The sequence below is a fragment of the Lasioglossum baleicum genome, unplaced genomic scaffold (genome assembly GCF_051020765.1).
Source record: "Lasioglossum baleicum unplaced genomic scaffold, iyLasBale1 scaffold0026, whole genome shotgun sequence".
Classification (NCBI taxonomy): Eukaryota; Metazoa; Arthropoda; class Insecta; order Hymenoptera; family Halictidae; genus Lasioglossum; species Lasioglossum baleicum.
The window spans coordinates 446,339-455,381 of record NW_027469086.1 but is presented as its reverse complement, the minus strand read 5'-3'; positions in this window follow the sequence as shown (position 1 = coordinate 455,381).

Here is a 9,043-nt window from a genome sequence, read left to right as displayed (position 1 = left end):
CTACCCCAACTCCTCGCGCAGAATCAGACAACATCTCAGTGCATCCAGTGTTTCGTACTGTTAATACAGTTGTCACGTCCGTCACTGTGTTTTTGTTACAGGTACCAGGAGAGAGAAAAGAGAACAGTGACAGACGGACGGTTGAGATATTATGATTTAAATGAGGAGTGGTCTTTCGTGCCGAGACAGCCGCGGGCTGTCATATGCACTAGGACAACCGATATTGCTATGGATGCAGTCAAGAAAAGAACGTCCGACGCGGTTACAAGGAGTGTCCCGACAAGAATCGCGCGCGAGAGGATGCAACGAGAACGGTGAGTTTACAGGATTCAACAATTATACAAGATATTATACGACTCACCGCAATGTTGTATTAACGCCTAATAATATTGTTGCAGCAGGAACTGGCGGTACTGACAGTAGGTGTCGTACATCGGATCTTCTATACAGATGTCCTCGAGGTGGGGAAGATCTGGCAAAGTTGCTGCTGCTCGGTTCGGGACGACGTTAGTGGCCTTGGATGCTGGCCGCAAGACGACACGTTGATGAGCTGGCAGAGGAACGTCACGGATGATTCGGCAACGGACCCTGGGAACGATGATCGTGTCTCGGCTGTCGTCGTCGTCGGCTATGTCGATCACCTCTGGACAATCGACCGGATGCAGAACTGGCGTCGGAGCTCGCGAGAGGTCCGCGTGGTTGACCTCTTTAGGAAGGCTGCAAGGGCAACCGTGTACAGAAACGTAATCGGACGCGTCACACGGAATGTGCTCGGTGGTTCCCAGAAGTTCTGTCCACTCGGTAGTGGCAATGATTTGATCGAGCACCGCTTTATTTCTCAACGCGCGTCTCAATTTAGCAAGTTGATACTTGCGTCCCGCTCGACGTGGGCGTCGCATGGGTAAGGAATAGTAATGACGGAATATTAATAAGATAATGAAAATGAACTTCCATTTGTTGTTAACCTTTTAGGTAGTTAACTCGCTTCACGTCTATAGTGGCGGCTCAGCGTTTCCACTGCGCTCTTTAGACCAATTCTAGACGTGGCACGAGAACTTCTCTATGACTCGCTTCAAATTCCTTATTGGCGGCTCAGCGTTTCCACTGCGCACTTTAGACCAAGTCCGGATATGTCACGAGTATAATACATTCAATGTAAGAACTGAACTGGAAGATAGTGTTGAACTAACACAAGAATAACACGATCGAAGCACTGGTATAATAATGATATATTGAGTAAGAACTGGTAAGTACACTGGTATACAATATGTAAGTAATATTATAATAGGAGTAGTAATTGGATTAATGAATAATGGATATTGTAATATGTTATAGGAATAACGTATGAGAATTAGGACTTGAGTTGAGTTGAGTTAGAGTTGGAATTGGAATTGGAATTAGGAGTGAAGGATCGACACACTTCACTTTCGCGGAGCTAGACTGAACACGTCTGCTCTTGTTGTCGGAAGAAGCCGGACTGGCACGTCCGTGCGAGTCGCTCGCTTGGAGCGAACCGTTCGAGTCGCTGGCTGAAGGCGGACTGCTCGAGTCGCGAGATGGAGGCGGACTGATGCAAGCGTCCGCTCTGCCTTGCCTCCTTCGTTCGGAGTGGGGATAGCTGACGCTGCAGTCTCTTTGTTCTTCAGTCGTCGGAGTGGGAGAACCGCTGACGCAGCAGCGTCTTCGCTCCCGGGGACTGCACGTGCATTTCTGCTGACGCTGCAGTCTCGTGGCTGTCCTATTGCCCTCTACGAGCGTGGGACTGCTGATGCAGCAGTCTTTGGACTTCTCGACGTTTCTAGAAGCTTCTAGATGCTTCCAGAGTGATGCAATACTTTATTGCATTATGTGTCGTGGTGATGGGTTGAAACTGAGGTAAGGTGTTGATCAAGGTGAAGTTATGGTGATGGGTAGAGACGGAGATAAGGATTAGAACAATAGAATAATGAGATCTTAATATTATGCTCTTATGTCTAGGGGACGGTGTGTGGATCTTATGCAGATCAGACCTTGTATACATGGTGTGTGTACAAGGCCAACGTCGTACATCGGACGACGTAACACCTCCCAACGCGGAAAAGAAATTTCTTACAAGGAAGAAATTTCTCGCTCAACACTCGATATCACACTCATTCATGCGACGCATCGTCCGGAGGTACTCCGCGCAGGGAGCACAGTTTTCGGCGAGTATTTCCTATATTTGTACGAAACACTGGTCGCACTGAAATGTTGTCGGTGTCGGCACGTGGGGCTGGGGCTGGTTTTGTAATGTCCGACAAGTCGTATTCGCAATGTTCATTTTGCATAGTTGGGTTTTGGGTGGGTGGGGAATCACTGGTGTCACTGTCACTTTTGTCTCAGGTGACGAGATTACGGCTTTGGCACAAACACTCTGCATCTCTAATTTGCTTGAGTATTGGTGTCTTCGTCCGAGGAAGAGGTGCTTGAGTTTTCGTCCTCTTCTTCGTCGTCCGTGAGAATTTCGCCTCTTTCTCTTCTTATTCTGGCAGTGTCTGTTGCTGCCCGATCCAGTGCGAGGAGGAAGCTGCAGTGGATGCATTCCAATATTGGGGTTTCCCTCAATATGGGTTTTGTACACGCGTCGCATGCGTTCTTCCTTTTCCTTGTAAGAACGTGCGTGTATACGATGACCCTCCTGACTACCGCAGTGAGGCTGCAGGCAAGGCATAGTTCTCTGCCATTTAGGGAGATTCTGTGTCTGCCATTGTAGCAGAATATTCCCTGGTATCTGTAGATGAAGTCTCCGGCTTTGTTCGCCGATGGTCTCGCCGGTTGTAAGTGTCCGCACATGTTGATCGTGTTTGTGGATACTGGACACGATGTGGTAGGCGGCTGGGAACAGGCTGGGATTCTGGCTGTAGGAACTTCTTTGAAGTGCTGCTGTCGTTTGTTCTGTATCTTCCGGCGGTGGAAGGAGATTCTGTCGACGCTGGGTTTCGGATTTCGCTCGCTTATCGGTGTTGACCGGACGCGTGATTATCGCGGATTCTAATTTCGCGTCAGCGGAGGTCTGTAATGAAATCTCCTGGGAGGGTTTCTTATCGCAAATCGCAGGAGACTCTACAATCATTGTTCGCGGGTTATTGCAAAGGTATAGTATAATACGAAATTTGTTTCTCCTTTTTGCTGACGCGTATTTTACAGACGTAAAATTCCTAGATGGATGGAAATCGCTTTGCGGTGCACGGATACTTGACCGTTGAGACTGGAAGAGATCATGTTCCGGCGAAAAATCAGAGGTAGGTTTTTGAAATGAAATATAGACTCTCTTTGACTCTGATTTAGAAATTATCGCGGGATGATCTTTTATGATCGACTCGTATGCTCGGTCTATACGAGGTAGAGTTTTATGCTTTATTTTATGTAGACGTTCTGTCGTCTTTAGAGAATCAAAGGCGGGGACATTTCCTTTCAACCTAGACTCGGAATAGAAACAATCGGACTTGATACCGGAGCTTGTAGAATAAACCTTCATAGGTTTGAATTCGCGGGAGTCTTCTTTGGACTCTGGATTAAAATTGTCGGGATGGTTACCGAATACGTCGGGATGGTTACCGGAATTGAAAAGGTCGGGATGGTTACCGAATGCGTCGGGATGGTTACCGGAGTTAGAATGAGAATCGGGCTGGTTACCGGAGTTAGTATAATGATCGGGCTGGTTACCGGAGTTAGTATAAGAATCGGGCTGGTTACCGGAGTTAGTAATGTCGGGATGGTTACCGAATGCGTCGGGATGATACCCGGAATTAGAAAGGTCGGGATGGTTACCGAATGCGTCGGGATAGTTCCCGGAATTAGAAAGGTCGGGATGGTTACCGAATGCGTCGGGATGATACCCGGAATTAGAAAGGTCGGAAGAGTACGACTCGATTTCTTCCATCTCCAATGGGGGCAATCGAAATGAAACTCTTTCCGACGAGGTGTTAAAACACCGGAGGCTCGCTTTGCCTTTACGATTGGTGACGACGCAGTCACCCAGGAATACATCCGGCGCTACATTAACACGGCGGATATATCCCTGTTTGGGTCCTTCGACGTCGACCGCTATGCACGCAACGGTACGAGGTTCGAGGACGAATTCTTCGGATTTCGGAGGAGTCTTTGTTCGGACTCGATCCTCACGCTCCACGATCCGACTTCTCGCAGTGTACTCCGATATCTCTCGAGTCTCCTTCGATTCCGGCCGGCTTTTCACGGCGTTTTTCTCTAGGGAGTACTCGATTGAATCCCGAGGAGGCATTGAAATAACCTCCGTCACCGGGGCTCTGCAAGGTCTGACCGCGGGTGCACGAGGATTTGAGGAAGACACTCGAACGTTCCTTGCCGAATGTTCCTCACGCTTGGCGGCTAGAGTTTTAACGAGATCGTTGGTCATAGACGAAGGCATTGAAATAACCTCTGCTGCCAATTTATCGCGAGGCTCAGCCGTGGGCGCGCAAGGGTTCGAGAAGGGAACCCGAATGTTTCCTATCGTAATGTATTCATTCGCAAAGGAGATCTCGGCTCCTGTTCTGAAGAAGGGAGAACCGAGGATTCCGTCGATGTTAATTGGGAAGTTTTCTTCCAAGACATGAAATTCGATAGGGTTTTGACCCTGTAAGTGTATTTTAATTTGACCGAGAGTTGGAATGGATCCCTCGGTTATTCCTTGGACTTCTATAGTGTTCGTATGATCTATAGGTAGATTTGGTTCTAGACTTGACGCACGAATTAAATTGATCTCCGAACCCGTGTCTAGCAAAAATTCACACTTCTTTTGTAATTGAGGGGCGGAGATTTTTACGCGCGGAATTGGTGAGTCTGCAGCAAGATTTACTGCTGAGACGAATCGTCGGACTGGTCGTTCGTCCGGATAGCTGTTTGGGTGCGGGCTGTAGTTTGAGTTGAAGATGCGGCCTCCCGCCTGGGGTTGGCTTCGGTCGGGAGGCCGGACTCGTTTCCCGACCTCCTATTATTATTGAAAGTGCGCTTACGGCACTCGTGAATATCGTGCCCGGGGGTTTTGCAGTAGTTGCAAAATTTGTTAGGGCTTGAGGGGCGATCTGTGCGACCATCGCGGTACGTGTTTTGGTCGCGAGGATTATTTTCCCATCGCCGTTGCGGCGTCGGGGAGCGATAAGAGTCCCGGTTTGAGTTTCTTGAGGACTGCTGAGACGAGTCCGGTCTGTTATCGCGGCGTTCTTGAGTTCGTTCTGGGATATCACGAGCGGATTCATTCGTGGAACGCGGGCGATACGGCCGGTTATCAGAGAAGCTGACTCGTTTTTCTTCGCGGATCAGTTCTCGTCGACGAGTCTGGTCTGACTCATACTGCCTGTAAGCAGAGATAGCTGCTTCGAAAACAGTGGCAGGATTTCGCGAAGGGCAATGAAGCACTTCGGCACGCAGCTGGGGAAGGAGACCTCGTAGAAAACAATCTACTACGAAGCGATCTAGTTCTTCATAATCAAGGCCAATGTCTGTGGCATCTTGAATCGCGGTTCGAAGGTCTTTAACGCGATTGATGAAGTCAGGGATGTGCTCGTTTGGAGCTTGGAGTACACTCGCGAGATCGCCACGGTACTGGTCAACGAATTTGTATGGGCCCAGTACTGTTCGTAATTTTTCGCATAGTGCAGAAATTGTGAATATGTGCTGGCCTTCTATAGCGGCATATGCACGATCGTGGAGTTTATTGCAGAGCAATTTTGTGAGGGCACGCTCTGCAGTGGCCGGTACGGTGTCACGCGCGCGTTTGCATGCGCGTATGAATTGTAGGACGGAAGACGAAGTTCCGTCGAATCTAGGGACAAGCTCGGCGGCTTGTTTTAGAGCGAAATTGCCAGTAGGTTCATACTGTGGGATTTCGCGTGGCTCTGGCGGTGAAGGTTCCCGCATATTAGAGACGTTACTAGGGCCTGGTGTAGGCGATTGTTGACGTAGGGTTTGACTCGTGATTTGGATGTTGCGAAGCTCTTTTCGTATTTCGTCGAGCATATTCTTTTGGTTTTGTGCGTCTTCTTCATATTTGAGACGCAATTTGGCAATGAAATCTGTTTCCTCTTTGAGATATTGCTCTCTACGGGCGAGGTCTTGCGCATAAAGGAGTAGCTCTTCCTCGGTCATTGGGGGAAGGTCTGCGTTAGGATCTGCTTGGAGATCCCTTTGAGATCGCGTGATTGGGCGAGACATTTTGGAGGATATAAATGAGATTTAAAATGCGAATTTCGTACTGACACGCGTCGGGGCTTATTAATGCAAATATCGGCGACCACTTCGATGTCCTACCGACTGCGCCAAATTTGTCACGTCCGTCACTGTGTTTTTGTTACAGGTACCAGGAGAGAGAAAAGAGAACAGTGACAGACGGACGGTTGAGATATTATGATTTAAATGAGGAGTGGTCTTTCGTGCCGAGACAGCCGCGGGCTGTCATATGCACTAGGACAACCGATATTGCTATGGATGCAGTCAAGAAAAGAACGTCCGACGCGGTTACAAGGAGTGTCCCGACAAGAATCGCGCGCGAGAGGATGCAACGAGAACGGTGAGTTTACAGGATTCAACAATTATACAAGATATTATACGACTCACCGCAATGTTGTATTAACGCCTAATAATATTGTTGCAGCAGGAACTGGCGGTACTGACAGTAGGTGTCGTACATCGGATCTTCTATACAGATGTCCTCGAGGTGGGGAAGATCTGGCAAAGTTGCTGCTGCTCGGTTCGGGACGACGTTAGTGGCCTTGGATGCTGGCCGCAAGACGACACGTTGATGAGCTGGCAGAGGAACGTCACGGATGATTCGGCAACGGACCCTGGGAACGATGATCGTGTCTCGGCTGTCGTCGTCGTCGGCTATGTCGATCACCTCTGGACAATCGACCGGATGCAGAACTGGCGTCGGAGCTCGCGAGAGGTCCGCGTGGTTGACCTCTTTAGGAAGGCTGCAAGGGCAACCGTGTACAGAAACGTAATCGGACGCGTCACACGGAATGTGCTCGGTGGTTCCCAGAAGTTCTGTCCATTCGGTAGTGGCAATGATTTGATCGAGCACCGCTTTATTTCTCAACGCGCGTCTCAATTTAGCAAGTTGATACTTGCGTCCCGCTCGACGTGGGCGTCGCATGGGTAAGGAATAGTAATGACGGAATATTAATAAGATAATGAAAATGAACTTCCATTTGTTGTTAACCTTTTAGGTAGTTAACTCGCTTCACGTCTATAGTGGCGGCTCAGCGTTTCCACTGCGCTCTTTAGACCAATTCTAGACGTGGCACGAGAACTTCTCTATGACTCGCTTCAAATTCCTTATTGGCGGCTCAGCGTTTCCACTGCGCACTTTAGACCAAGTCCGGATATGTCACGAGTATAATACATTCAATGTAAGAACTGAACTGGAAGATAGTGTTGAACTAACACAAGAATAACACGATCGAAGCACTGGTATAATAATGATATATTGAGTAAGAACTGGTAAGTACACTGGTATACAATATGTAAGTAATATTATAATAGGAGTAGTAATTGGATTAATGAATAATGGATATTGTAATATGTTATAGGAATAACGTATGAGAATTAGGACTTGAGTTGAGTTGAGTTAGAGTTGGAATTGGAATTGGAATTAGGAGTGAAGGATCGACACACTTCACTTTCGCGGAGCTAGACTGAACACGTCTGCTCTTGTTGTCGGAAGAAGCCGGACTGGCACGTCCGTGCGAGTCGCTCGCTTGGAGCGAACCGTTCGAGTCGCTGGCTGAAGGCGGACTGCTCGAGTCGCGAGATGGAGGCGGACTGATGCAAGCGTCCGCTCTGCCTTGCCTCCTTCGTTCGGAGTGGGGATAGCTGACGCTGCAGTCTCTTTGTTCTTCAGTCGTCGGAGTGGGAGAACCGCTGACGCAGCAGCGTCTTCGCTCCCGGGGACTGCACGTGCATTTCTGCTGACGCTGCAGTCTCGTGGCTGTCCTATTGCCCTCTACGAGCGTGGGACTGCTGATGCAGCAGTCTTTGGACTTCTCGACGTTTCTAGAAGCTTCTAGATGCTTCCAGAGTGATGCAATACTTTATTGCATTATGTGTCGTGGTGATGGGTTGAAACTGAGGTAAGGTGTTGATCAAGGTGAAGTTATGGTGATGGGTAGAGACGGAGATAAGGATTAGAACAATAGAATAATGAGATCTTAATATTATGCTCTTATGTCTAGGGGACGGTGTGTGGATCTTATGCAGATCAGACCTTGTATACATGGTGTGTGTACAAGGCCAACGTCGTACATCGGACGACGTAACACAGTCAACGTGCGCCGAGAACTGAGCTCCCTGCGCGGATCGCTCACTAACGATGCGTCTCAAGACCAAAAATTGTAATGCGAGCGTTCACCGAACACATCCTCGGACCGAGAGATTTCACTCCGAGAAATCTCTTCTCCGGCGAGGGAGGTGTTACGTCGGACGACCTCCGACGTTGGTCGAATCGAGGACCGTACCTCGATTCTAGGCTAAGATTAAATATTAAGTACATAATACCTCTTAAACCCATCGCTATCAAACTCTTGTTCTAATTCTAATACATCCTAAACCCATCACTACTTCACCCACGACTTTTCCTAAACTTGTTCTAATACCCATCACTACTTAAATCTCGACTCTCCCAATTGTTCTAAACCCAACCACCACTCCAAACTCTCAATCTTACCTAACACTTGTTCAAACCCTCATCTACACTTATAACTTGTTCAAATCCTCAACTCCGCTCGAGTAAACGCCACCTCGAGAACAAAGAGATCGCAACGTCAGCAGTCTTGCACGCGTCACCACTCTGTCGAGAGCGAGGACAAAGAGACTGCAACGTCAGCAGTCTTGCACCCGTCACCACTCCGACGAGCGAGGACAAAGGGACTGCAGCGTCAGCAACCCCCACTCCGAGCGAAGGAGGCTACGCAGAGCTGCCTCTTGCATCAGTCTGGTCCTAGCCAGCGGAGTGAGCGGACGTGTCGGTCTGCGCTCACTCCATTCTCACACAACGACATCAGTCAGT